Consider the following 27,487-nt stretch of genomic DNA (forward strand, 5'->3'; position numbering starts at 1 on the left):
GACTACAAGTAAACAATTTTATACACATCACTGAATGAGACTCTCCTTTAAATAAAAAAGACTTGAATCGAGGATGTGGACAAAGCTCTTAGGTGAAATATTCGTTTAACAAACTGTTTTTAAACTACCTGATATATTATTAATTGTATGAAACTCACGTTACAACACCCATTAACACTGACGAAGGGCAACTTCGATATCAAACTCTTAGTCTCACATCTGTTAGACAAATAATTGATAAATATAAAACATACCTTACACTGAAAAGACACAATTTTTAATGAAAAATCTAAAGTTCCCCAATATGGGTGTTTCATTCAACAATGATTACAAACTGTGAGCAATTACAATGCTACTAAATAAAATATATTAACTCATTCCTCTTCATACTCTTTTTTAATCTCATTTCATTCCAAATCACTAATCGAATCTTTCTCCTCTGTTCCACAATACTCAAACAAATCATTTTACTTAAACACAGATGCACGTAACTTTACGTCTACATTGCCACGAGTCCCCTGCTCGTCGTCTGTCTCCCTACTCTCTAACGATAGAACACCAGCGCTCCTCGCTGCCAATCAGCGATAACAGAAACAAGCACATCTTCCAGCGACACAGCTACTCTAACCAAAGACTGAGTGCGAATAATAACCAGAATTGTCGCTTAGCGTTTGAGACACTCACAGTATGCACAAACATCAGAAATTCAAATAACAAACTCCCAACCTGTTTCAAGTTTACTGAAAATAATGTTTAATTTTTCGTGTGTTTCGAAAGACTGATACGTTGTCAGATGCAAGACAAGAACATTGTTAGTTCACAACCACTTAAAATTTTGTCACAGTGATGTCCAGACAGATAAATAAACACGAATTAGCTGAAAGACTAGTAAATCTTACTAAATTGAGCTTTAATTAGAATGTAACATCCTCGATTTGCTGTTAGTGAGAAATATCGGCTCTGAAGTTAAAAGCAATCACAATTTTTGTAAAGTGTCGAAATGTCAGCAAATGGAAGTGGCAGTACACGATAACAAGGTATTCCAGAAGAGCACACTGTAAATACAATCTTTGTAAGGCATTTAAACAATAAATCGTATTAAAATAGTAACCATAATGAACTGAATGCGTTGATTACTAAAATTGATCAGGGGAATTCTACTGTCTCAGTTCATGAGAGTTTTTTTTTAAGCAGAACCATAAGGTTTTAGAAACAAATAATACAAAAGAAGTAAAAAAAGAAATACTTTTAAACACTTAAGGCATTAAAAAAAGTTACTGGCAAGCAGAGGATAACAGGGCAGGTTGGTCCTCTTTTTCTTCTTGACTTTTTCCAGCTTGTATTTTAAATGTTTCTATTGATGTTTTTATGTGGGAACATGGGTACACTGCTTAAGCACGTTTAGAAATAAATAATTATGGCGCCTCACTGATTGTCCATTCATAAAAAATATTTATAAGAGTAATATCATCTGGGTCAACCTACACCACTCAATGGGTAAGTTGACCAGCAGCTGGAGCAAGTTGGACCATACGATTTTATCATTTAATTGGTCACTACATTTGTTATTTAATTGAAAGTACATCGACTTTAATATTCACACTTTATTTTAATATAAATTCCTACAAAACTACATTCATAAATTGTTTCTTCAGTTTTAGCAGTCTTCACCTGAATACCCGAGTGATCTTCACAGTTCAAATATTCCTATAAAATCTTTTTCCGTGTCTTTTCATTGTATGACGGATGTTCCCGCCGCTTACAACTTGTCCATTGAATCCTTTCATGACGTGGATGACACCTAGGACAAATGGTATCCTCATCCTCACCTTTTTCATCTTGAAGATTCTTCTTAGCAATGCTTATTTTTCATTGCGTTTTATTTGAGGATTTTTATCATGTGATTTACCTTGACCATGAGTACTTTTTTTAGTAAATAGGTTTCTACGCAGACCATCCATATCAGCGCACACTCCGCTGCAGAGTGAAAAACTCATTCTGCAAACATCCCCCAGGCTGTGGCTAAGCCATGTCTCCGCAATATCCTTTCTTTCAGGAGTGGTAGTTCTGCAGGAGATCTTCTGTAAAGTTTGGAAGGTAGGAGACGAGGTAACTGGCAGAAGTAAAGCTGTGAGTACCGCGCATGAGTCGTGCTTCGGTGGCTCAGTTGGTAGAGCACTTGCCCGCTAAAGGCAAAGGTACCGAGTTCGAGTCTCGGTCGGGCACACAGTTTTAATCTGCCAGGAAGTTTCATATCAGCGCACACTCCGCTGCAGAGTGAAAAACTCATTCTGGAAACATCCATATTTTCCTTTAGAGTCCTTTCTTTCCTGTCTGTGGAGGCTTGTTGTTCGCATTATAACGCATCGTTCACTGAAGTGTGTGTCAGTATTGTCGAAGTTCTTTATCGTTAGATTTCTGTGTTTCTTCTTGGTTGCCATTTCTCAAATTCCCAGACTTCTTCAGGCGTGGGGTAGCACAGCTGATCAGCTGACGTAACGTTCAATTTAATGACGTTATTTTTAAAGCCTAGGGCTACCATCGTATTATTGAGCAACTGAAGTGTAAGCTTCAGCAATGAAACCAGAACCAATCAGGTCTGTTACGTACGAATGCTGAAAATAAAAAATTTAATAGATATAAAAACCAAAATCATGTACTCGTTATGTTTAAAATCAATGAAAGACACATTTGGCTTACGTATAAATTACATTTGATATGATTTAGATTTTGATTACGAATTTACCTTAAAAATAATAAGAGTACTTACTTACATAAAAACATCGGGGTGGTTTGGTCGTGTGGGCCGACGTGCCACTGTTTAAGTGGGCCATTGTGCCCCGTCGCCATACATGTCATTCGCTATAAACAGTGTCAAAATAATCCTTAAACTATGGACTTATTTGTACCAGACGTGTTTAGCCATTGTGCCCCACCGTCATACACAACATTATCTATAAACAGTGTCAAAATAATCCTTAAATTATGGAATTATTTGTTTAGTAAAAGCGTTGTCTTCGAGTACAAAAGAAGATATCTTGAGTAAGGAAAATTTATTTTCACTAACAAGAAAACATAAAATGCGTGCCCGCCCTCGCTCGGCAATTTAACAATATTGGCGTGTTTGTGGAAGGACGACGGTACTGTTGCTACCAAACCCCTTGGTCGGTAGCGTATTCTGACGACATTTTAACGAAATAACATCAATTGGCCATTATGACCTCTGGCCAATGTCCCCCGGTGACCCCTACTTTGTACTTTGGAATGATAGAGAAAAGAATAATAACGTTGAATCCTGAAAAAACCGTAGCGGTCGCGCTGTTCCAGACTGGAGCGCCTAGAACCGCTCGGCCACTCCGGACGGCTTTTAAGTTGCTTCTTGTGGTGTAAATCTGTACTTGAAATTTTATAAATTAATCCTTTCATAACGGAGAATTGAAGTTATCTGAGATATCTTAAAGTAATGAGTGAATAGACTTAAACAAGGAAGAATAGATTACACATCTAGTTAGAAAAGTATGTGTGGATCGCATATTTTCTTAACCGTATCAGTACCCAGAAAGCAGTCACTGCCACTGCACGCGCTCCGACAACACACTGAACACATCATAGCTTGTCTTGTCGGCTTCTACGATTATGTTGGAGACATATGTAAGACGTTGGCATAGCTTCCTCCTGTCGATCACCGGTGGCCCCAAAAATTTTATACTAAGTTATCTGTGTATTTCAGTACATTAATTTCATTAGTTTTCATCACAAACCGATATTTTATTCTTCAGCCACCCAGCACCTGATACTGTTGTGGATAACGTTTACGAAAGGCATTGTGCATTGCTTGACACAGATCCACAGGAACACATTAAAATCGGTAAAGTGATGACAATTCGTATTTTAAAGCAGGTCAGTAATGTTTTTGGCAGTTGCTTCATATTAAATGGGGACTGTCTCCATCCCTTTTTCATTTTAGTTACTGCTTGGCTATTTTTTAATCAAGGATCAGTTTCTAATTCCTAATTCTATTCCTTCATGCAAGCCGTTGTGGCTGAGCGGATATAGGCGCTTCAGTCTGGAACCGCGCTGCTGCTACGGTCGCAGGCTAGAATCCTGCCTCGGGAATGGATGTGTGTCATGTCCTTAGGTTAGGTAGGTTTAAGTAGTTCTAAGTCCATGGGACTGATGACTTCAGACGTTAAGTCCCATAGCGCTCAGAGCCATTTGAACCATTTATTCCTTCGTTTTTTTAGACTGGACATTCATCATCATTAATGATGGATTTTATCAACTGAGGAGGGCTGAAGACTTTGCCCAGCCAGGCCAGCTGTTACTCTGCTCCCTACACATACGACACAGCATTTTTAATTAACCTTCTTATGGTACGGAATTACAAAACTTATTTAATCTTTGTAGGGCGTAAGTGACCCACACCTAGTTCTAATGGTTCAAATGGCTCTGAGCACTATGGGACTTAACATCTCAGCTCATCAGTCCCCTAGAACTTAGAACTACTTAAACCTAACTAACCTAAGGACATCACACACATCCATGCCCGAGGCAGGATTCGATCCTGCGACCGTAGCAGTCCCGCGGTTCCGGACTGCAGTGCCTAGAACAGCACGGCCACTGCGGCCGGCAACCCACACCTAGTTTCCTAACTAGATGCGTAGTATTTTCTTCCTTATTTAAGTCTATTCATTCAGTACTTAGAGATACCTCAGATAAACAACAATATGGGAGTTGTGAGTCCGCCTTGCTGCAAAACACTTTTTGTTATTTATTTACTTACTTATTCGCCAAATTATTTTCTGCGACAAATATCGCCATCATCAGCTAGTTCTTCAAATCTATAACATGCAGAAAATAGCACAGTTATACAAACACTGTAACACATTGTAACTCTTCAGGCATTCCCGGCGATCTAATGACATCTTGGGTTGTCGGGTGTTCTGCCGGATATCAGCGTCGTACTTGCACGATATTTCGGTCACGTAGCTCGAGACCTTCATCAGGTGCGACCTGAGACTGCTCCTCGAGTGGACCTGGTACAGTATTTATGCCTATGGCCTTCCCCCTCCACCAACGGCTGCAGGCGCTTCCTCTGTGGTCCGCGCCCATTCCCTGTGACCTGCTGGAGCGTTGCTGCTCCGTTTTCCGTCCGCTGCGGTTCTAGGTGTTCCCTCTGCGGTCCGCGCCCACCAAACCCGCTCCTGGGGGTTTCATCTACGGTCTGGGGTACCAGACGTTCCCCTTGCGGTCCGCGCCCGCTCACCACGACCTGTTGGAGCGTTGCCGCTCCGTTTTTCGTCTGCTGCGGCTCTGGATGTTCCCTCTGCGGTCCGCGCCCACCAGTCCCACTTCTGGGTCTTCCATCTTCGGTCTGGTGCTCCTGGCAGTCCGTCAGGGGCTCGTTTACCATCTCCATGTCTCTGGTTCTTCTGTTTGTGTAGTGTTGCAGCTGGCCCCGTTGCTCCTTTAACAATTCCAGAGCCGGATCCCAGGCTCTGCTTAGCTGGTACCCTGTGTCACGATTCATAAGATCGTCAGCCATTTTAATCTCAATCGATTCTCTTATAACACTGTCCTAAAATCTGGATGTTTGTGCTAGAATCTTGGTATCCTCATACTTCATGGCATGATCTAGTTCTAGACAGTGTTCAGCAATGGCTGACTTAGTCACCTGCCTTAATCTAGTGTGCCTCTGATGTTCTTTGCACCTGATCTCCACAGTTCTTGTCATCTGGCCAATGTAGGACATGCCACATTGACAAGGTATATTGTAAATCCCTGGTTTTCGTAACCCCAGGTCGTCTTTGACACTCCCCACCAGTCCCCCGATCTTGTTGGATGGACAGAAAACACACTTGATATTGTGTTTACGCAGGATCCTACTGATTCTGGCAGAAATAGAGCCAGCATAGGGCAGATATGCCACCTTCCTTGCTTCATCTTCTTCAGGAACCTGTGGTATAGTGGCTGGTCGGAGTGCCCTCTCAATTTGTCTGTCCATGTATCCATTCTTGGAGAAAACTGTTTTGAGACGTTCTATCTCTATGGGTAGATTCTCTTGGTCTGATAGGGCACGTGCTCTGTGGACCAAAGTCTTCAGAACCCCATTCTTCTGTGCAGGGTGGTGACAACTGCTGGCCTGCAGATATAAATCAGTGTTTGTAGATTTTCGGTACACACTGTGGCCAATTGATCCATCTGCTTTCCTCTGGACTAGTACATCCAGAAATGACAGCTGGCCATTCTTCTCCAGTTCCATGGTGAACTTGATATTAGGGTGGCATGAGTTAAGATGTTCAAGAAACTCATTGAGCCTGTCCATCCCATGTGGCCAGATCACGAAGGTGTCATCCACATACCTAAAGAAGCATGTGGGTTTAAATGTGGCTGTCTCCAATGCCCTCTCCTCAAAACTCTCCATAAACATGTTGGCAACCACAGGGGACAGTGGGCTGCCCATAGCTACACCTTCAGTTTGCTCGTAATATTTGTTTCTGTACAGGAAATACGTGGATGTCAGTGTATGACTGAACAGGTCCAACAGAGCACCATCAAATTTCTCTGTAATCAGTTCTAGTGAGTCCTTCAGTGGGACCCTGGTGAACAGCGATACCACATCAAAACTAACCATGATGTCCGAATCTGTGATGTGCAGTTGCTTGAGGCGTTGCAGGAAATCTTCTGAGTTGCGGATGTGGTGAATACATTTCTCCACATATGGAGCCAGGAGACCTTTCAAGTACTTGGCTGTTGTGTACGTAGGTGCCCCAATATTACTGACAATAGGACGTAGGGGAACACCCTCCTTGTGTATTTTAGGCAGACCACACAGTCTAGGTGGCACTGGCGCTTTTTCCCGTAGTTGTCTGATGATCTTATCGGGCATCCCTGTTTCCTTCAAGAGAGCACTAGTCTTCTTGGCCACCTTGTCCGTGGGGCCACCCTCCAGAATTCTGTATGCAGGGTCCTCCAGAAGTTGGCGTACTTTCTCATCATAATCCACTCGCTGCAAGATGACAGTGGAGTTCCCTTTGTCTGCTGGCAGTACCACAATGCTGTTGTCTTCCCGTAGTTTCTTGAGTGCAAGCCTCTCCTCGGTTGTGATGTTCGATTTCGGCGGCCTGGCCTTGGTGAGGGCCCTGCAGGTCTCTCGGCGGACTTCCTCTGCCACATTAGGTGGAAGTGTGGCTGCAACTTGCTCTACTGCACTGACGAAACCTGAAATGGGTACGTTTCTAGGGGTCGTAGCAAAGTTGAGACCCCTGCTGAGTACCTTTAAGGTTGTATCATCAAACTGCATGCCACTCAGATTCGTCACCGTGCGTGTCTCTTCCTTCTGCTGTGCTTTCTTGCTCATGTGGTCGAACTTTGCAGATTGGCAAGATGAGGCATTCCTTCTAGCACACTCAGCTAAAGACCAGGAGGCACGGTCTACCCAATCCCAATCTTCTCTTGTTAAGGAGGCTGCCATGTACAGATGAATTTGTAACAGCTCCCTGGCCACAACATCTAACCTGTGGCGCATATCTCGAATCCTCTCTCTCACCAGTGCCATGCGTTTTATCTTGTTCGCCGCTCTGGAGTTGATGTGATGTTTAATTCTGGCAAATACTGGTACCACTTCTCCATCTCGACACCTCAGCAAAAAATTGAGAGAACTCAGCATCTTCCCTTTCTTCTGCCGTAGCTTGTCCAGCTTCTTGATATTCTGATACATCTCCTCTCCGTAGAGACTTTTGATGTAACTCTTCAGGCTTTCCCGGCGATCTAATGACATCTTGGGTTGTCGGGTGTTCTGCCGGATATCAGCGTCGTACTTGCACGATATTTCGGTCACGTAGCTCGAGACCTTCATCAGGTGCCACCTGAGACTGCTCCTCGAGTGGACCTGGTCCAGTATTTATGCCTATGGCCTTCCCCCTCCACCAACGGCTGCAGACGCTTCCTCTGTGGTCCGCGCCCATTCCCCGTGACCTGCTGGAGCGTTGCTGCTCCGTTTTCTGTCCGCTGCGGCTCTGGATTTTCCCTCTGCGGTCCGCGCCCACCAGTCCCACTTCTGGGTCTTCCATCTTCGGTCTGGTGCTCCTGGCAGTCCGTCAGGGGCTCGTTTACCATCTCCATGTCTCTGGTTCTTCTGTTTGTGTAGTGTTGCAGCTGGCCCTGTTGCTCCTTTAACAATTCCAGAGCCAGATCCCAGGCTCTGCTTAGCTGGTACCCTGTGTCACGATTCATAAGATCGTCAGCCATTTTAATCTCAATCGATTCTCTTATAACACTGTCCCAAAATCTGGGTGTTTGTGCTAGAATCTTGGTATCCTCATACTTCATGGCATGATCTAGTTCTAGACAGTGTTCAGCAATGGCTGACTTAGTCACCTGTCTTAATCTAGTGTGCCTCTGATGTTCTTTGCACCTGATCTCCACAGTTCCTGTCGTCTGGCCAATGTAGGACATGCCACATTGACAAGGTATATTGTAAATCCCTGGTTTTCTGTAACACATTATTACATTTGCACTGTTTGTTTTTTGATTATAGTTTTCTCTGAATACTTTCACTTCACCTTATTTATTGTACGTTACAGCAAGTTTTTAAGACTTTTCGCTGTTTGCGGCACATTTCTGTTGCCGCTTTTCTCGGCATACATTATGTCATCTGCAACTGTGTGAGCTGCTGCTAGTAAACAAATAATAAAACGTGAACTTACGTATGTCAGCGTTACACAGTTGCGATTGCGGTAGTGTTGTGAATACAGTTTTGATGTTACTTAGTTTATAGTGTGCTCAAGTTTGTTGGACGACTTGCAGCTAATTTTGTACGCAGAAAAGAAAGACTTTTGCCCTTTGTTTATGATCCGAAACATTACGCCATCTTGCTGTTCGCGCGTGTCGCAAGAAAGGTATCGCATATTGCGAGAATGCTTTGAAAACTGTAGCGGGAGTTCTGACGACTTCCGTTCCTTATTTATGTCTCTGTGTGTGACGGAACAGTGATTCTTTTGCGTGTTTGTGCTTTCTGTTTTGCGTCAGCTCCCTCAGAGCGGTAAAGTGTGTGTTGTTGCAAACTGTTGTGTTTTCTTCTATTACGTTTTTCCATTTCACTATAGCTTTTTGTATGCAGTAATTTTCTTCTGTTGTTAGTGTCAGTATACACATTTGCTGTATTTCAGGACGTGTGGATCGCTTTCGACATCATGTTTTAGAGCGACTGTTTTGCTTTTCTGTGTATATAAGTAGCTGCAACCCGTCCAGCGAACTTGAGTACACTATAAACTAAGTAACAGCCTAGTGCACACCAAAACTATATCCACACACTACCGCAATCCCAATCGTGTAACGCTGACATACGTAAATTCACGTTTTAGTATTTGTTTACTAACAGCCACTCATGCTGTTGCAGGTGACATGATGTATGCGGAGAAGAAGCACAGAAAATATACCGCAAATGGCGACAACAAAACTTAACTACATGCTATGAAGTACAATAAATAAGATAACGTGAAAGCATCCACTCAAAACTAAAATCAAGAAACAAACAGTACAAATGTAACAATGTGTTACAGTGTTTTTACAACTGTGGGTATCTGCATGTTTTAGATTTAAAGAACCCACTGGTGAGGGCGATACTTGTCGCTGAAACTTGTTTGGGGAATAAATAAGTAAATAAATAACAAAAAGTATTTTGCATCAAGGCGGAGTTACAATTCTCATATTGTTGTTTTTCTGTGCAAACACGGACCAATTGGAAGAGTTCCAAGATAGAGTTATACCTCAGATAACTTCATTTCATCAGTTATTTTGCTCCCCAAATAGCAAAACTCCTTTACTACTTTAAGTGTCTCATTTCCTAATCTAATTCCCTCAGCATCACCCGACTTAATTCGAGTACATTCCATTATCCGCGTTTTGCTTTTGTTGATGTTCATCTTATATCCTCCTTCAAAGACACTGTCCATTCCGTTGAACTGCTCTTCCAAATCCTTTGCTGTCTCTGATAGAATTACAATGTAGACTGGCAATGGCAAGGAATGCGTTTCTGAAGAAGAGAATTTTGTTAACATCGAGCATAGATTTGCGTGTCAGGAAGTCGCTTCTGAAAGTATTTGTATGGAGTGTAGCCATGTATGGAAGTGAAACCTGGACGATAAATAGTTTGGACAAGAATAGAATAGAAGCTTTCGAAATGTAGTGCTACAGAAGAATTCTGAAGATTAGATCGGTAGATCACATAACTAATGATGAAGTATTGAACAGAATTGGGGAGAAGAGGAGTATGTGGTACAACTTGACAAAAAGAAGGGACCGGTTAGTAGGACATGTTCTGAGGCATCAAGGGATCACAAATTTACCATTGGAGGGCAGCGTGGAGGGTAAAAATCGTAGAGGGAGACCAAGATATGAATACACTAAGCAGATTCAGAAGGATGTTGGTTGTAGTAAGTACTGGGAGATGAAGAAGCTTGCACAGGATAGGGTAGAATGGAGAGCTGTATCAAACCAGTCTCAGGACTGAAGACCACAACAACAACTTCATTTCTCCTTTATCAGAGCATTAATTTATAAATTTGTCTGTACAGATATACACCAGAAGATGCAACTTAAATATTGTGAAACCGATTGTGTGGGTCCCTAGTAGACTTAAATAATCTACAGCGTACTGCTGATTTTTTGTATGGACCACTCTGTAGTGGCACCTCCGTACGGGGTAGTGCGTGTGTGGTGATACAGTAGGTGGAGGAGAACCGGTGGAAACACTGTGGACAATTCAACAATGTCACTTTGTTATATCCTCAGCTCTACATTACGCAGGCACGCCTCTCCTCGTGGATTCTGGACAGTGCGGCCAGGACGGCGCCCGGCGATGCCGCGTCATGACTCCAGTCCGGCGGCGAAGGCAAGGCCACGGCCGCTTGGGGCAGCGGCTCTTCCCGTTGGAGTGACACGCCAGGCGGAGGGAGCCGCGCGAGGGTCCTCGATCCGTGCCCCTCGGACACACAGTGGACGGCCACTGGCATTGTGACGTTGTGTCCCTACCTGCAGCAGCAGGCACGGTAGCAGGCAGGCGGGGCTGTGGCACCAAATTCCGTGGAGGACCCAGTGCGGCGGCAGACGCAGCCTGGTCTCAAAAAAATGGTTCAAATGGCTCTGAGCACTGTGGGACTTAACATCTGAGGTCATCAGTCCCCTAGAACTTAGAACTACTTAAACATAACTAACCTAACGACATCACACACATCCATGTCCGGGGCAGGATTCGAACCTGAGACCGTAGCGGTCGCGCGGTTCCATACTGTAGCGCCTAACCTGGTCTCGAACTGGAGGCTGCTGCTGGTGCTGTCCAGTCGTCTCCAGGTACAGCGGTGATCCAGCCCTTTGATGTGGCTACTCAGCGATGACCAAGTCCTTGAATCAAATCACCTCCTTTCCTCAAATTAAGCCTCATTTATACTCTCCCACTACCAATTTGTTTCTCTAAAACCTGGTGTTTAGTCACGTCCCCCATAACAAAGAAACTCGCTAGAGTATTGTGCAACGACGCTCTTAGTACACGATGCAATTCACCAGTGCACTTAGCTATCCTCGCTTTGCAACTCGCTTGTGCATTTATTATCGAGCCCTACATGTCGACATAGCATGCCAGACAACCAGAACTGTTACTGTAATACTTTGGAGAGTGTAATGTTATGCCTGCCTCACTGCTTTTCTTTTCTTTAACTAATTTGTGCCTGATTTTATTCTGAGAAGCTCAGTAATGTATCTAAATACCAAAAATGTAAATGTGATTGAAAAAGTACTTGAAGTGAAGAGAAGCGCAGCTGGACAGCAAGAAACTCTTTAGCGCGCAATCCCCGCAACGATAGTATTAGAGAATCTTTGAGTCATCATCATCATCATCTTGGACAGTTTCCAGCCACTGGCTGGGTCTGTCGGGAACACAAGCCTCTCCATCGTGTTCTGTCTTTCCACCATTCCCCCTCTTCCACCTTCGTCCAGTTCTCTCCTCTTCTCATCACACATTCCTTCACTCCCTTCACCCATCTACCTCTTGGTCTTCCTCTGGGCCTCTTCCCCTCCAGTTGCAGATCAAACATCCTCTTTGGAATTCTTCCCTCATCCATTCTCTTCATGTGTCCATACCACTGCAGTCTTGATTTTTCTATCCTGTCCTGTACTGGTTCCTTCTTTAGTCTTTCCCTCACATACACATTTCGCAATCTGTCTCGTCTTGTTACACTCAACCTGCTCCTCTGGAACTTCATTTCACTAGCCTGTATTCTACTTTTGTCGCTTTTGTGCATTACCCATGTCTCACTTCCGTATGCCAATATGGGGACAAAGTAGGTTCGGTATATAATTCCCTTGGATTTCTGTGGTACCTCCTTGCTCCAAATAAGCCCCCTAATGCATTTGTAGAACTGCCCTGCTTTTCTGCACCTTTCATTTATTTCCATCGCGTTTCCCCCCTTACTTTCAATCATGCTTCCCAGGTACTTGAAGTTCTCTACCACTTGTAGTTTTTCCCCTCCACAAGTTATATTCACATTTGGCCTATTCTTCTTCCTTGTTGTGACAATTATTTCACTTTTCTTTGCAGAGAAATGCATTCCATATTGTGCTGCCGTTGCCTCCCATACATCTAACTGCTCTTGCACCTCCTTCTCGCAATTTCCCCATAACATCAGGTCATCGGCAAAAAGCACTGCTTTCATTTTATGATCTCCAATTGCATCTGATACTTGCTGTAGTATTTCATCCATAACAATAATAAACAATAAAGGCGAAAGTGCACTTCCCTGTCGCAGCCCATTTTCCAGCTTGAACCATGCAGTACGTTCCCTCCCCACTTTCACACAACTCTCACTTCCCTCATACATTTTTCTGACTTTTTGTGTTATCTCTTCATCTATCCCTTTTGCGTTCAGCACATCCCAGAGCTTGTCCCTATAGATACTGTCATACGCCTTCTCAATATCTAAAAAGGCCATGATTAAGTCCTTCCCGTACTCATAGTGCCTTTCCTGCAGTTGCCTTACCGCAAATATGAGGTCCGTTGTTGATCTTCCCGGTCTGAAACGATACTGCTCCTCTTGCAGTCTACTTTCAATACTGCTTCTTATTCTCTTCTCCAGGATCTTTTCATAGATTTTTCCACAGTGGCATAGCAGGGTGATTCCTCTGTAGTTCTCACATCTCCTTTTATCCCCTTTCTTGAAAATCGGGACTATAATTCCTTTCTTCCAATCCTCAGGAATTCTGTTCTCCTTCCACACCACCCTCAGCACTCTGTATAGCCACTGGGTTCCTACTTCTCCTGCTGCTCGTATCATATCCACTGTTAATTCGTCCCAACCTGGTGCCTTGCCCCCTTTCATCCTCTTTATGGCTTCTTCCACTTCATTCCAAGTTAGATCATCAGTTTCCCCACTATTATAATCGTCTGCTGCCTTAGGCTCTCCATCGATGTTAGTTACCCGCTTGGACTCTTTGAGTATGGACTCTAAAAAAAAGACAATTGATTTTATTAAAAAAAAAGACTGTTAATCTGTATCTTGTGCAAAGAGGACGTGTTGCTAGGCCGTCGCTCAGAACGTATTGTTATATTTAATGAAAACTGATATTCTAGTGATAAAACCGAATGAAGTATGTGTAAGAGTTGCCAAACATTTATTTGTACAAAATTTTTGGTTGTGGGAATAGCTAGCACTGAAACGAACTACGATTTTTGTTTAATTACATAATTTTGATTGGTGTACGTACCTGACCGAAATTCTGGCGTATTTTATTCTGGCGAATTTCACCGTCAAAGCCTTTGTTTTTGGAAAAGTAGCGGAACTTCATTGTCGTTGCCGTCTATCAATCGACAGAACTGTAAGTGTACAAAGCTCACTAAAATACAGGAAAATAAATGCATTCTCTATAGTTTTCATTCAGTAAGTAGCAACCTCTCATCATTTCTCAATTACAGTAACTGGATTATGTTCTTGTACAATAGTATGGTGCTGAACTCCACTGAACAATTTTCAAGTAGCAGGACGTGTAGTTTGAAGGAAGTTTGTGTATCAAGCAATCTCCTTTTCTCACGAAAAGCAGATTGCTGTTTGATCTTACTTACTTACAACAGTGGTCCCTTAGGTATGAAAAGCTACGAAAACTTGGGCTCAAAGCTATCTGCAATACGTCCAAGTAACTAACAGAGTCGTATTTTAAACCTTAGAGAACAATAACTTCCTCCAAATTGCAATACGTCAACAACTGGTGCAGAAGCTGATCATTCAAGGAGGCAGCTACCAAAATTCAGGTACCAGTTATGACTTAAAGTAAAAATCTCTATCAAAAATCAATCTCTCTCTCTCTCTCTCCAAACACATATATAAATATTCATAATATTTGTGCATCTATTATCGTCCCCTACATGTCGACATAGCATGCCTGACAACCAGTGCTGTTACTGTAATACTTTGGAGCGGCCCCGATACTACTTCAGTCACTTACAGTATAGACGATAACAGATTCGTGTGCACTATGTCACTCAACTATGACTTATAAATCAGATGAAAATTAGACTTAATTACGGCAAACAAGACGAAGAATAGGGAGAGAACTGGTAGCGTTTTGGGACGTGAATGGCTTATCGCAAGGCGACAACTGTGCCAGTCCACGTGGTTGCACCATGCTCTGCTTATAGTAAGCGTTCACTGGTAACATAACATGCAATTTAAATGGCTCCAAAACTTTGTATCAACTGGAAACTCGCTGCATGGTAAAATGAATCAAGGCTAACGGTTCTGCTCTGACCTCTGCGGTGGCAGAGTAAAACAGACTATTTAACATCACTTACCACAACACACACAGGAACTCTTGCCTGTTCACAAATAACCTCAATAAAACAACATATTACTTATCCTCATATCAACAAAACTTCACTGCCCTCTGAGGAATAACAGCCGGAAGCCATCTATCCTGTCTTATCAACTTACAGGGGTAGAACAGATCAGTTCTCTTTTAGAGCTTCGTGCGTTGAGTTAACCAATCAAGGAACTACCACTTACGAAAAACAGAAGGCATGGACAGAAAAAGAATAGACGGTCGGGAAAGATTCCAAAGAACTGCAGGGGTATCAGTTAGTAGCAACGGGGTAATGAGGGAATGAGGGGGGTATGGTCGTGCTGAAAAGAGGCTTACTCGTCATCTTGATCAGCAAGAGTTCAAAAATGTGGGGTTGCATTAATCAAAGCCTGCAATCGATGCTGAGGTGGAATTCTTGGTATTTACTGGTTTTGTAAGTGATTTGCTGAATCGGAAGCTTTAGTAATGGATGTTGTGGCTTAGGAGGAAAAGGGATTTGACCAATGAGAAAATCATGTCATTCTCAATAGAGAGAAGTCTTCCGAAGTAAGTGTGATCTAGGACGGTTGCTATTCACAATATATATAAGTGACCTTGTGGATAACATCGGAAGTTCACTGAGGCTTTTTGCGGATGATGCTGTAGTATCTCGGGAGGTTGTAACAATGGAAAATTGTACTGAAATGCAGGAGGATCTGCAACGAATTGACGCATAGTGAAGGGAATAGCAATTCAATCTCAATGCAGAAAAGTATAATATGCTGCGAATACATAGAGATTAAGATCCTTTGTCATTTAGCTACAATATAGCAGGTCAGCAACTAGAAGCAGTTAATTCCATAAATTATCTGGGAGTAGGCATTAGGAGTGATTTAAAATCGAATGAACATATAAAATCAAACGTCGGTAAAGCAGATGCCTGCCGGCTGTTGTGGCCGTGCGGTTCTAGGCGCTTCAGTCTGGAACCGCGTGACCGCTACGGTCGCAGGTTCGAATCCTGCCTCGGGCATGGTTGTGTGTCATGTCCTTAGGTTAGTTAGGTTTAAGTAGTTCTAAGTTCTAGGGGACTGATGACCACAGATGTTAAGTCCCATAGTGCTCAGAGCCATATGAACCATTTTTGAAAGCAGATGCCAGACTGAGAGTCATTGGAAGAATCCTAAGGAAATGCAGTCCGAAAACAAAGGAAGTAGGTTACAGCACACTTGTTCGCCCACTGCTTGAATACTGCTCACACGTGTGGGATCCGTACCAGATAAGGTTGATGGAGGAGATAGAGAAGATCGACCGTAGAGCAGCGCGCTTCGTTACAGGATCATTTAGTAATCGCGAAAGCGTTACGGAGATGATAGATAAACTCCAGTGGAAGACTCTGCAAGAGAGACGCTCAGTAGCTCGGTACGGGCTTTTGTTGAAGTTTCGAGAACATACCTTCATCGAGGAGTCAAGCAGTATATTGCTCCCTCCTACGTATATCTCGCGAAGAGACCATGAGAATAAGTTCAGAGAGATTAGAGCCCACACAGAGGCACACCGACAATCTCTCTTTCCACGAACAATACGAGACTGGAATAGAAGGGAGAACCGATACAGATACTCAAAGTACCCTCCGCCACACACCGTCAGGTGGCTTGCGGAGTATGGATGTAGATGTAGATGTAGACGTTTCGTTTAAAGCAGAGTTTTTCTGGGTATATTCGTGGACAGCCGTCCGCGATCGCAACGTCAGGGAAGCTCGACATATTGGTCATTTATGACGAGTGGTCCACCCGCTGCGAACCGGAAGGGTGTTCACGTTGAAGAATAAGAAATTGGGTATGATCGGGAACGAGTTCAAGTCACAGGTTTCAGAGTAAAATTGATTCAGCGGTGACACGGCCACTAGTCGCTATGTTTTTCTTCCCCCCCCCCCCCCCCTCCCTCTGGGGGGAGGCAATATGCCTGAGTAGCACTGGCTACTGATCAGGGTGCAGACGAAGGCGAGCCTCATGAAGTATCAATGATGAAAGAGATAGGTAGGTTCAAATGGCTCTGAGCACTATGGGACTTAACATCTGTGGTCATCAGTCCCCTAGAACTTAGAACTACTTAAACCTAACTAACCTAAGGACATCACACACACATCCATGCCCGAGGCAGGATTCGAACCAGCGACCGTAGCAGTCGCGCGGTTCCAGACTGAGCGCCTAGAACCGCTAGACCACCGCGGCTGGCCGAGATAGGTAGGAGATCAGTTTATGAAAGCGAAAACTGAAAGAATAAACCGATCTGCTGGGTACTCTGCGGGCGCAAACCACATTTTGTAAGACACACGGCCCTGGAGGACGGAGGTCAGTGTAATGATTGTGACTGGAACGAATAGATGAGCGACTGAGAGCAATGGTAGTAACCCAGTGCGATGAATGGGCGAGGAAGATATGGTCGATTACGTCTCGTGCAGCTTAACTAATACAAAATTCCCAAAATCCCTGAAGTAACAGGGTGAGCTACGAAAAAAAATGGGGCGCGAACTATTGCAACATTGTACCATAAAACTTTTATTCATTAGGGTGGAAATCTCTTGCGAACTATATTTCTAACAAGATAACGCGTTACTTTGCTTGGGAGATGACGTCACATCATGGGTGCTAATCATCAACAATCTAGTGCTCATTTCAGTGGGTGCTTCAATCTTGTTACATCATGGGTGTGTTTGTTTGAATAAAGAAACGGGTGTTTCTCACTCGCTAAATGCACGGCGGGGCACTGTACCCAAAGGGTAGCAGTGTCGATTTCCGTGCTCGCTCGTAACATCTTCACTTTGTGAGTGAATTACTTCGTAAGAAGTAGGGTGAAACAACAAAGAAACCTGTACTCGTCTGGGTGAACTCTTAAATGTGTAGCACGCACATGGGGTGCTAACTACTATTCTTCATTTTTTAATTCTCAGCAATTTGCACACTTGGACAAATAAGGTGGACATAAAATTGGTTCCTTGAACGGTTATAATGGCTTCAGGGCTTCCGAAAGGAAAGACTAGATAATCTACAAAAGCTCGTGCTACAGTTTCAGCTCACATGTCAGCGATGGGTACCAAAATAAGATATCTGTAAAAGTGGTCAATAAAAGACAGAATATATTTACTTTCTTGTGTACTTACGGGAAGTGGCCCAACTACGTCCCAAGGTACAACAAACTGAAAGGGTTTTGATGCCTCTGGAAGAGATTGTAAGGGAATTTTGATTCAGGGGGGGGGGGTGCTCTATGGGCACAAGGTAGTCAATTTTTTATATACTTAGCAACATCCCGCCATCTTTTGCCCCACAAATACTTCGTGGCAATGCGGGCATTTGTGGCTCCTCGTCCACTACGGCAAGCTTGGATGCTGTTGTGGCACTGGGCAATAATTCTTGATTGCAAGTCTATAGGTATTACTATGCGTTTAACCAAGGAGGTCTTGCGGTATAGAATTCCATCCTCTGTAACAAAATCCGGATGGGAGCGATACTGGCAGCATTTTGCATCATTTTCCTGGGAGTTTTTTAATTCGTCATTTAGCACGTCGTCTGTTTGAGCTACTCTCACTTTTCTACTAAGGGCATCAGCTTCCTGGTGCAATCTTCCAGCTTTGTGTTGCACTTCGTAGTCATACTCACTCAGTTTCAGGGCGCAGCAGGTAATACAGCTGAAAGGGTCTTTTAAACTTAATAGGCACTGAAGTGCTACTTGGTCTGTTACTATTGTAAATTTTCTCCCATAGAGATAGCATCTAAAGTAGTTAACTCCAAACATTAACGTCAGTAATTCTTTCTCTGCAGTGTTGTAATTAATTACCATCTTGTTCAGCTGACAGGATGCATAACCAATGGGTCTTTCCTCACCGTCAGTACTTTGACTCAGAATAGCTCCTACTGCAAAGTCGGACACGTCACATGAGAGAATGAATGGTTTTTCGAAATCTGGATAGCTCAATCAGGGGGATCTAGTCAGAGCATCTCTGATATGCTGCACAGCAGCTTCACACTGGGGGTCCATTGATAGGGTACATCTTTCTTCAATAGGGGTGTAAGGGGTTTAGCTATTGTGGTACAGTCCTTTACAAAACGCCTATAGTAATTGCTGAGTCCCAGAAAGCTTTGCAATTCTTTTACGTTCTTAGGGGAAGAGAATGTCCTAACTGCTTCAATCAGATGGGGATCTGGCTTTACTCCATCAGCACTAATAATGTGCCCTACGTACTGTACTTGATTCACAGCAAAGGAACATTTCTCTATCTTTAAACTTAGATTAGCACTTCTTAGTCCAGACAAAACATTTCTTAACCTGGTAACTTGCTCATGTATGGTCCTGGAAAAAACAATGATATCATCTAGATAAACTAAACATATTGTGGGTTTGAGTCCTCATAACAGGAAGATGGCAAATCGTTGGAAAGTGGCTGGCGCGTTGCACAGCCCAAATGGCATTCTCAAAAATGCATATAGACCAGAGAGAACTACAAACGATGTTTTTTGCCTGTCCGGTGGTGAAATCGGTATTTGGTGGTACCCACTCTTCATATCAAGGGTAGTGAAGTATTTACAATTTCCTAACCTGTCCAGTGTTTCGCCGATAAGGGGGAGAGGGTAAGTATCAGGAGTGGTTACCTTATTTACTGCTCTCATATCGACGCAAAGACGGTAGGTCTTCTCTCCATTGATTGATTTCTTTGGGACCACTGCTATTGGGGACGACCGGGGACTGGCAGAGGCTTGTATTATCCCTACCTCTAGCTGCTGTCGGATAGTTTCCTCTACAACAGGCTGGAGGTGATGCGGTACTCTATATGGTTTCTGCGCAATGGGCCTTGCATCTCCAGTGGGAATTTCATGGTAAACAAAGTCAGTAGCGGGCAGATAACGCCTTTCCTCGAATAACCAGGAGTGTTCTTCCAAGACAGAGTACAATTTGTTTTGGTCAGCCGCAGGCAGATGAGCTAAAAAATGGTTCAAATGGCTCTGAGCACTATGGGACTTAACATCTGAGGTCATCAGTCCCCTAGAACGTAGAACTACTTAAACCTAACTAACCTAAGGACATCACACACATCCACGCCCGAGGCAGGATTCGAACATGCGACCGCAGCAGTCACGCGGTTCCGGACTGAGGCGCCTAGAACCGCTCGGCCACCGCGGCCGGCACAGATGAGCTAACCTATCCTTAAATTTGTCTTTGAACACTGGATAAATATGACATATGTTACGTTCTGGAAGCCGGTGGTTTTGGTTAGATTTTGGCTTCTCTTGTACAGAGTGGTTTCCTTCAATCTCGTGGCCGCTAGCTATAATAGTGCCACTAGGAATCTCTACCTCCTTCGTTCCGAAATTGTCCAAGCAGACGGGTACATAAAATTTTTTTTCTTTGCACTTCCGCTATTGTTAAACCACGTTTAACATGGACCTGTAATCTCTCAAGGACATAGTTTTGACACAGGATCCACCAATACGGCTGTTCTCGGCAATTCAAGGGGTTTGACCCCACGCCAGAGAATACATCCCATGCCACCGCTGATTCTAACAGAGGTAGTTGTATGTAACGCCCACGTTTGCGTGGAAGGAACATGTGGAAGCGGCCGCGTTTCACAAGTACCTTGCGACGGGACAACGTGGGGGCCGACAAAACTGTGGGTTTCCTCACCGAGATGGACAGTTTGAGTTCTGTAATCGACTGCACTCTGATAGTGGTGGAGGAAATCATTCTCCAAGATGTTTTCGAATTACGTCCATGTCAAAAGGGTAGTGGCTAGCTCCGATATTCAATTAAACTTGGCAATACCCAGCAGGTATGATTATCTCATCGCTCAGACTGTTAACGTGGGCCGGCCGTGGTGGCCGAGCGGTTCTAGGCGCAAGAGTCCGGAACCGAGCGACTGCTACGGTCGCAGGTTCGAATCCTACCTCGGGCATGGATGTGTGTGATGTCCTTGGGTTAGTTAGGTTTAAGTAGTTCAAAGTTCTAGGGGACTGATGACCTTAGATGTTGAGTCCCATAGTGCTCAGAGCCATTTTTTCGTTAATGTGGTGACGGGGTGGTTTTAACACTCGTCTGTCCCCATGTCCTACGAATAATACGCTGGTTTGGGCTCCCGAGTCGACAAGCACTCTTAAATTGTTTCCTCGAACTGTGTTGAGGAGGATATCCACTGCCTCATTTACAACACCGTGGCGGACTGAGTGCATGAATTTCACAGAGGGTGCGGTCTGGCAGCGTGAGTTGCCCCGCCTCCCTCCCCCTACCGTTTTCCGGCTGATTCTGGGGTCGTAGTGGATTGTTGGTGAATTGTTCCCTCTGCTGGTTGTACGAGTGGCCTCATAAGCCCTATGGTTCCACACCGAGAACAATAAGGCGCGTGGCACTGTGAGGCAGCATGGCCTGCCTGACGTCGGTGTTGGCATGCCTTTCCGTATTTAAAAGTCGGACGCGGTTGTTCGTTCGGACTCACTGAACTGGCTATACAACGCGCTACCTCCTCTCGCAACATCGCGAGTCATGTGGCATCAGGCAACGAGGCGAGTGATGCTATCTTTAGCTCTCCTACAATATACAGGTTGATTCCACGTATAAATAAGTGAATCGAGCGGGCTTCCGCCTGCTCAATTAACACCTTGTTACGGACGGGGTCAGAACCCAGCGTGTAGCCACAGAGCAGATTCGGCCAGCAAATGCCTCTAATCCTCCCTTTGCTTCTGATGGAGGGTGGACAACTTGTCCCTGTAATAGCGGGTGCCACGTCTGTCCAAATATCTCTCTTTCAACCCAGCTTCTAACGTGGCAAAAGAGGTGGCGTCCCTAAGGGTGGGAACTGATTCAGTACAGGAACGAAGGAACGGACTCCATCTGACAATTTAAGGTGGAGTACAATTAATAGGAAATAGTTCGGCCAAGCACAAGCGCGGCCTACATCTCGGACAGTTTGTAGAAAGGAATTTATTTGCTCATTAGGTTTACCGGGAAACGTTGGCACTGCAGGAAAACTGTTAGCTAAAGTTGCAATGTATGGCTGGGGTACTGTGCAACTGGAGGTGCTTGCAGCCGTCATTTGCGGCGCAGCAGGGTGTGTTTCTCATGTACTTAGATGGGCAGACTTGGTTTGAGCCACTTTTTGGCATTCTTCTGTTAATTCTATCTTCCTTAACATTAACCTATCAATTTATGCTTGGAGATTAGCTACTGGGTCTGGTTTTCCGTAGGTGGGGAGTTCCCTTTGCTAGTGGCGGTAGTATGGGTTTCAGGAATGGTTACAATGTTAGGAAACCTAGTGCTCGCTGCAATGAGAGCACAAAAAAAGGGCCTACACTGGACAGCAAGGAGGCGGCGGCGAAGAAAAACTAAGCGACGAACTTACAGGAGCCGTAGTTAGGTATGGGAGACTATTGATGCGTATCTCCGGTAATAGTGACTTTCGAGAAGATGCCTAAAATCGCATTGTTACCTTATAGGCCCCCTATCGAATGCACTAGAAAGTAACAGAATCGACAATAAACGTTCCACACACATAAATTGCCGGATGACGTCATCATTAGAAACTCGCCCTTATATTATACGTCGTAAGGTACATATTGCCTTGTAGTTTTCAGAGTAGGTATTTATTCACACTCCATAAAAGTCTGGAAGCGAAAATTGTGGCACTGAATGTTCTTGAAACAACCGAGCCACGTAAACAAGGGAAGAAGAGTCGCTGACAGGCAATCAGTTTGAAAGCTACAATCGTCGTGGTAACTTCGAAGTGATGAAAAGTGAAAAACTGCGGTTGTTGGCTACCACGGCCTTCAGTCTGTGTCGTGCTCAGTGATATTAGAAATACTCAGAGTGTGACCGTGTGTGTTTTAGTGCTAAGTCTACTAGTGTTGCATTTTTCTCTGCGAATAAGGTGTTTATTCGAGAATAATTGACATCTAATTTACCTACGTCGTAACGAAATAATAAAATGGATCGTTATGTAATAAGGAAAAGAAAAGTAGAAACATCTGAAGACTGCGGTCACCATTCAGCCGTAAAAAAACCACCGGGTGTACAGGCAGAGCCTAAAACTTCGTCGAAACTTCCACAACAAAGTTCATCGACTGATTCCTTTAATCGCACGGATATTGGCAGTTATTTGGATATATTAGCGTCAGGAAATATTAGTGATGATATAAAACAGAAACTTCTCACAGTTCCAAGGAATCCTTTCCTACTTCCGAGAACAACAAGAGGGGACGGCTTGAACACAGACAAGCGCACCATAATCACTTTGAGCAGTAGCCATGGCTGGTGCTCTCACAAGTTAAAAAGGGACTTCTTTGCATTAACTGTTCAATTTTTGTGAATAATAAAATGGTTGGACGAAAGAAATCCATTATCGCCAAGAAACTTGTGACTGAACCAGTAACAAAGTTTGCCAAACTTACTGGTAAAGATGGTGACCTTGAGACCCACTCTCAACTCAAGTACCACGCTGAAGCTTCAGCAGACGCAAAATTATATTTGGCGACACGAGACAACCGTGAACTTGAAGTCATAAATCAATTGTCAAGACAGAGAGTGGAAAGCATTAGAGAAAACTAAGGCGGTCTTGTACCTATAATAAAAACAATCATATTTCATGGAAAGCAAAATATTCCTCTGCGGGGGCATAGAGATGATGGGAGTCTAAAACGAAAATGATCGTGAAAGTATAGTGAGTAAAGGGGGAAACTTTAGAGCTCTTCTAAGATTTAGAATTGACGCTGGAGACTTGCAACTAAAGCATCACCTTGAGACCAGTAAAGCGAACGCCACTTACATAAGTAAATCAAAGTACAACGAACTTATTTCACGCTATGAAACAGTGATGTTATCGAGAATACTGGAGGAAATCAAAGATTCACGTTATTACAGCGAGACTACGGACAGCCGGCCGTGGTGGCCGAGCGGTTCTAGGCGCTACAGTCTGGAACCGCGTGACCGCTACGGTCGCAGGTTCGAATATCTGCCTCGGGCATGGATGTGTGTGATGTCCTTAGGGTAGTTAGGTTTAAGTAGTTCTAAGTTGTATGGGACTGATGACCTCAGAAGTTGAATCCCATAGTGCCCAGAGCCATTTGAACCATATGACTACGGACATAGTGCACATCGCTCAACTGAGTTTAGCAGCAAGATATGTTGTTGGTGACGGAAAATTACACGAAGGATTTTTAGGTTTCGTTGACATCCATAAAGACAATGATTGTAGTGGGAACCTCAAGAGAGTCAAGATGAAGAGCGTAGCGTTACTGGTGAAGTAATAGGTACTACGATTCTAAGGAGAATGGAAAGCCTTTCTCTGTCACTGGAGAACTTTGTGGGTATAGGCTGTGATGACTGCTCAGTTAATGTGTCAGAATTGAAAGGCGCTGTGGCTACAGTAAAAAAGAAAGCTATCAACGTGCAAGTAGCCGTGTCGAAGCCATCAGCTCACCCTCGCTGTCTCTCGCAGTATCAAAAGTTACAAGTGTGAGACACTCACTTCGTACTATTGAAGAAGTAGTATCGTTCTTTACAGCGTCTAGCAAGCGGTTCGCAACATTGAAGAGTCACGTAAAACACTCGCCGCAAAAAAAATGGTTCAAATGACTCTGAGCACTATGGGACTTAACTTCTGAGGTCATCATTCCCCTAGAACTTAGAACTACTTAAACCTAACTAACCTAAGGACATCACACACATCCATCCCCGAGGCAGGATTCGAACCTGCGACCGTAGCAGTCGCGCGGTTCCGGACTGAAGCGCCTAGAACCGCTCGGCCAGCGCGGCCGGCACACTCGCTGCAGTCACATTGTCGAATGAGACGGGTTGAGCGACATGATGCTGTTATTCGATTCGCAACTGATCTCGGAATATTTTGTGAAGTTCTTAAAGAGATACAGTGTTGAAGGGATAGAACAACGGCTGCCAAAGCCAATATTCTCCTTCGAGCTCTCTCTGATTGGGAGTTTATTATCACTCTGTTTACACTGAGTCATATTATGAGCATAACATATACAGTCAGCAAAATCGTACAAGACCCTCGCTTGGACGTCGAGATGGGAAAAGCAAAGTTAGATTCAATGCTCAAGGTGTACGACGGCATCAGAGCTAATGGTGATAGCCACTTTGCTCGTATTGTTGAAGAGGCGAAGGCAGTTATGGAAGAGTTAGACGTGGAGATGAGTGTTCCTCGTCTTACAGGCAGACGAAGACACAGGGAAAACAGCGATCATAATGACGATGCTATGACATATTGGAAAAGAACTGTTTTTATTCCAACACCACGTTACGACTGACATGAGATAACGTTTTCCTGAAGAAAATATTTATCATTCAAAATTCAACATACTTTTGCTCTCACAACTATAGAAACGTGACGGTAATGATCTGGCACACAAATTGAATCAGTACTTAACTGTACTACCGTTCTTTGAAGGAGAATCACTATTTGTGATTAAAAAGAGACGAAGGGAGAGTTTCTTTAGTATAAGCAAACGAGCATAAACGCCCTTAATGATGAAGGTTCTGTTATGCAGTGATTGTCTGTTTGTTCTAGAAAGCAATGTGCGGTTGTTTGCTGATGATGCTGTGGTGTACGGGAAGGTGTCGTCGTTGAGTGACTGCAAGAGGATACAAGATGACTTGGACAGGATTTGTGATTGGTGTAAAGAATGGCAGCTAACTCTAAATATAGATAAATGTAAATTGATGCAGATGAATAGGAAAAAGAATCCTGTAATGTTTGAATACTCCATTAGTAGTGTAGCGCTTGACACAGTCACGTCGATTAAATATTTGGGCGTAACATTGCAGAGCGATATGAAGTGGGACAAGCATGTAATGGCAGTTGTGGGGAAGGCGGATAGTCGTCTTCGGTTCATTGGTAGAATTTTGGAAAGATGTGGTTCATCTGTAAAGGAGACCGCTTATAAAACACTAATACGACCTATTCTTGAGTACCGCTCAAGCGTCTGGGATTCCTATCAGGTTGGATTGAGGGAGGAGATAAGCCGGCCTCGGTGGCCAAATGGTTCTAGGCGTTTCAGTCTGGAACCGCGCGACTGCTACGGTCGCAGATTCGAATCCTGCCTCGGGCATGGATGTGTGTGATATCCTTAGGTTAGTTAGGTTTAAGTAGTTCTGAGTTCTAGGGGACTGATGACCTCAGTTGTTAAGTCCCATAGTGCTCAGAGCCATTTGAACCATTTGAGGGAGGACATAGAAGCAATTCATAGGCGGGCTGCTAGATTTGTTACTGGTAGGTTTGATCATCACGCGAGTGTTACGGAAATGCTTCAGGAACTCGGGTGGGAGTCTCTAGAGGAAAGGAGGCGTTCTTTTCGTGAATCGCTACTGAGGAAGTTTAGAGAACCAGCATTTGAGGCTGACTGCAGTACAATTTTACTGCCGCCAACTTACATTTCGCGGAAAGACCACAAAGATAAGATAAGAGAGATTAAGGCTCGTACAGAGGCATATAGGCAGTCATTTTTCCCTCGTTCTGTTTGGGAGTGGAACAGGGAGAGAAGATGCTAGTTGTGGTACGAGATATCCTCCGCCACGCACCGTATGGTCGATTGCGGAGTATTTATGTAGATTAGATATAGATCTGACTATCCTACTTTGCACACGATGTACAAAGAATTTTCTTGTCAACCTACATCTATTGCTACAGTAGAAAGAAGTTTTTTAATGTTGCGGCCTGCAAAGACATGGATGAGGTCGACAATGAAGGAGGTTCGGCTTAATGGCTTATCTCTGTTGCATACTGACACTGATATTGATTGTCCTATTGATAATGTAATTAACCAGTTTGCCAGGAAGAATAGGTGCATAGAATTCATCATTTAAGGAAACGAACCATAATTCTAACTTTTTTATATGATAAGATGGCGTTGTCTTATATATGTGTATAATCAGTTTAAGGGGGGTAGGACGTCAAACGGGACGACTTGGAGCAGGAGAGACACCACAGGATATGCAAACTTCCACTGTCTATACTTTTAAAAATAAATTCATAAAACTTTGTCAGAATGACCAGAAAGAATTCAGGATTTGCACTTATAGTGGAGGAAGTTCAAAAATATAAGAAAATAATTTATTTTTTTACATTTGTATTTCACCTTTTTTCCATTTACAATTGGCTGCATTTGTTGCTATAGGTACACTTTTCTTCATAAGTAAGAGAGATTCTTCGATGAATTTTGCACACCATACAAACCATACTTACAGGTGTATGAAACTCTAGAATTTTCCAAATCTATTAAAAACTGTGGTAAAAATTGAGATAAGTAACTACAAAATTTGAGTATTTCTAAACATGAAGTTTAAAATATTACAGCACATTCATTTTTTCATAAATTAAATAATTTATAGAGTTTCATACACCTGTAAGTATGGTTTGTATGCTGTGCAAAATTCATCAAATAATCTCTCTTACTTATGAAGAAATGTGTACCTACAGCAACAAACGCAGCCAATAGAAGTGAAAAAATTATGAACTTTCACACGTAAAAAAAAATTATTTTGTTATGCTTTTGCACTTCCACTGCTATGATTGTGAAACCTGAATCCTTCCTGGTCATGCTGACAAAGTTTTATGAATTTATTCGTAAAAGTATAGACAGTGGAAATTAAAATGTCCTGTAGTGTCTCT

At 43.5% G+C, this 27,487-nt stretch overlaps 1 protein-coding gene across 1 annotated transcript in view; it reads left to right on the top strand.

The window, feature by feature from the left end:
* LOC126419044 (fatty acyl-CoA reductase wat-like) overlaps positions 1-27,487 on the top strand; it is a 250,451-nt gene that overhangs the window by 43,802 nt on the left and 179,162 nt on the right. The window lies entirely within an intron of this gene.

Source organism: Schistocerca serialis, chromosome 9, assembly GCF_023864345.2.
Source record: "Schistocerca serialis cubense isolate TAMUIC-IGC-003099 chromosome 9, iqSchSeri2.2, whole genome shotgun sequence".
Lineage (NCBI taxonomy): Eukaryota > Metazoa > Arthropoda > Insecta > Orthoptera > Acrididae > Schistocerca > Schistocerca serialis.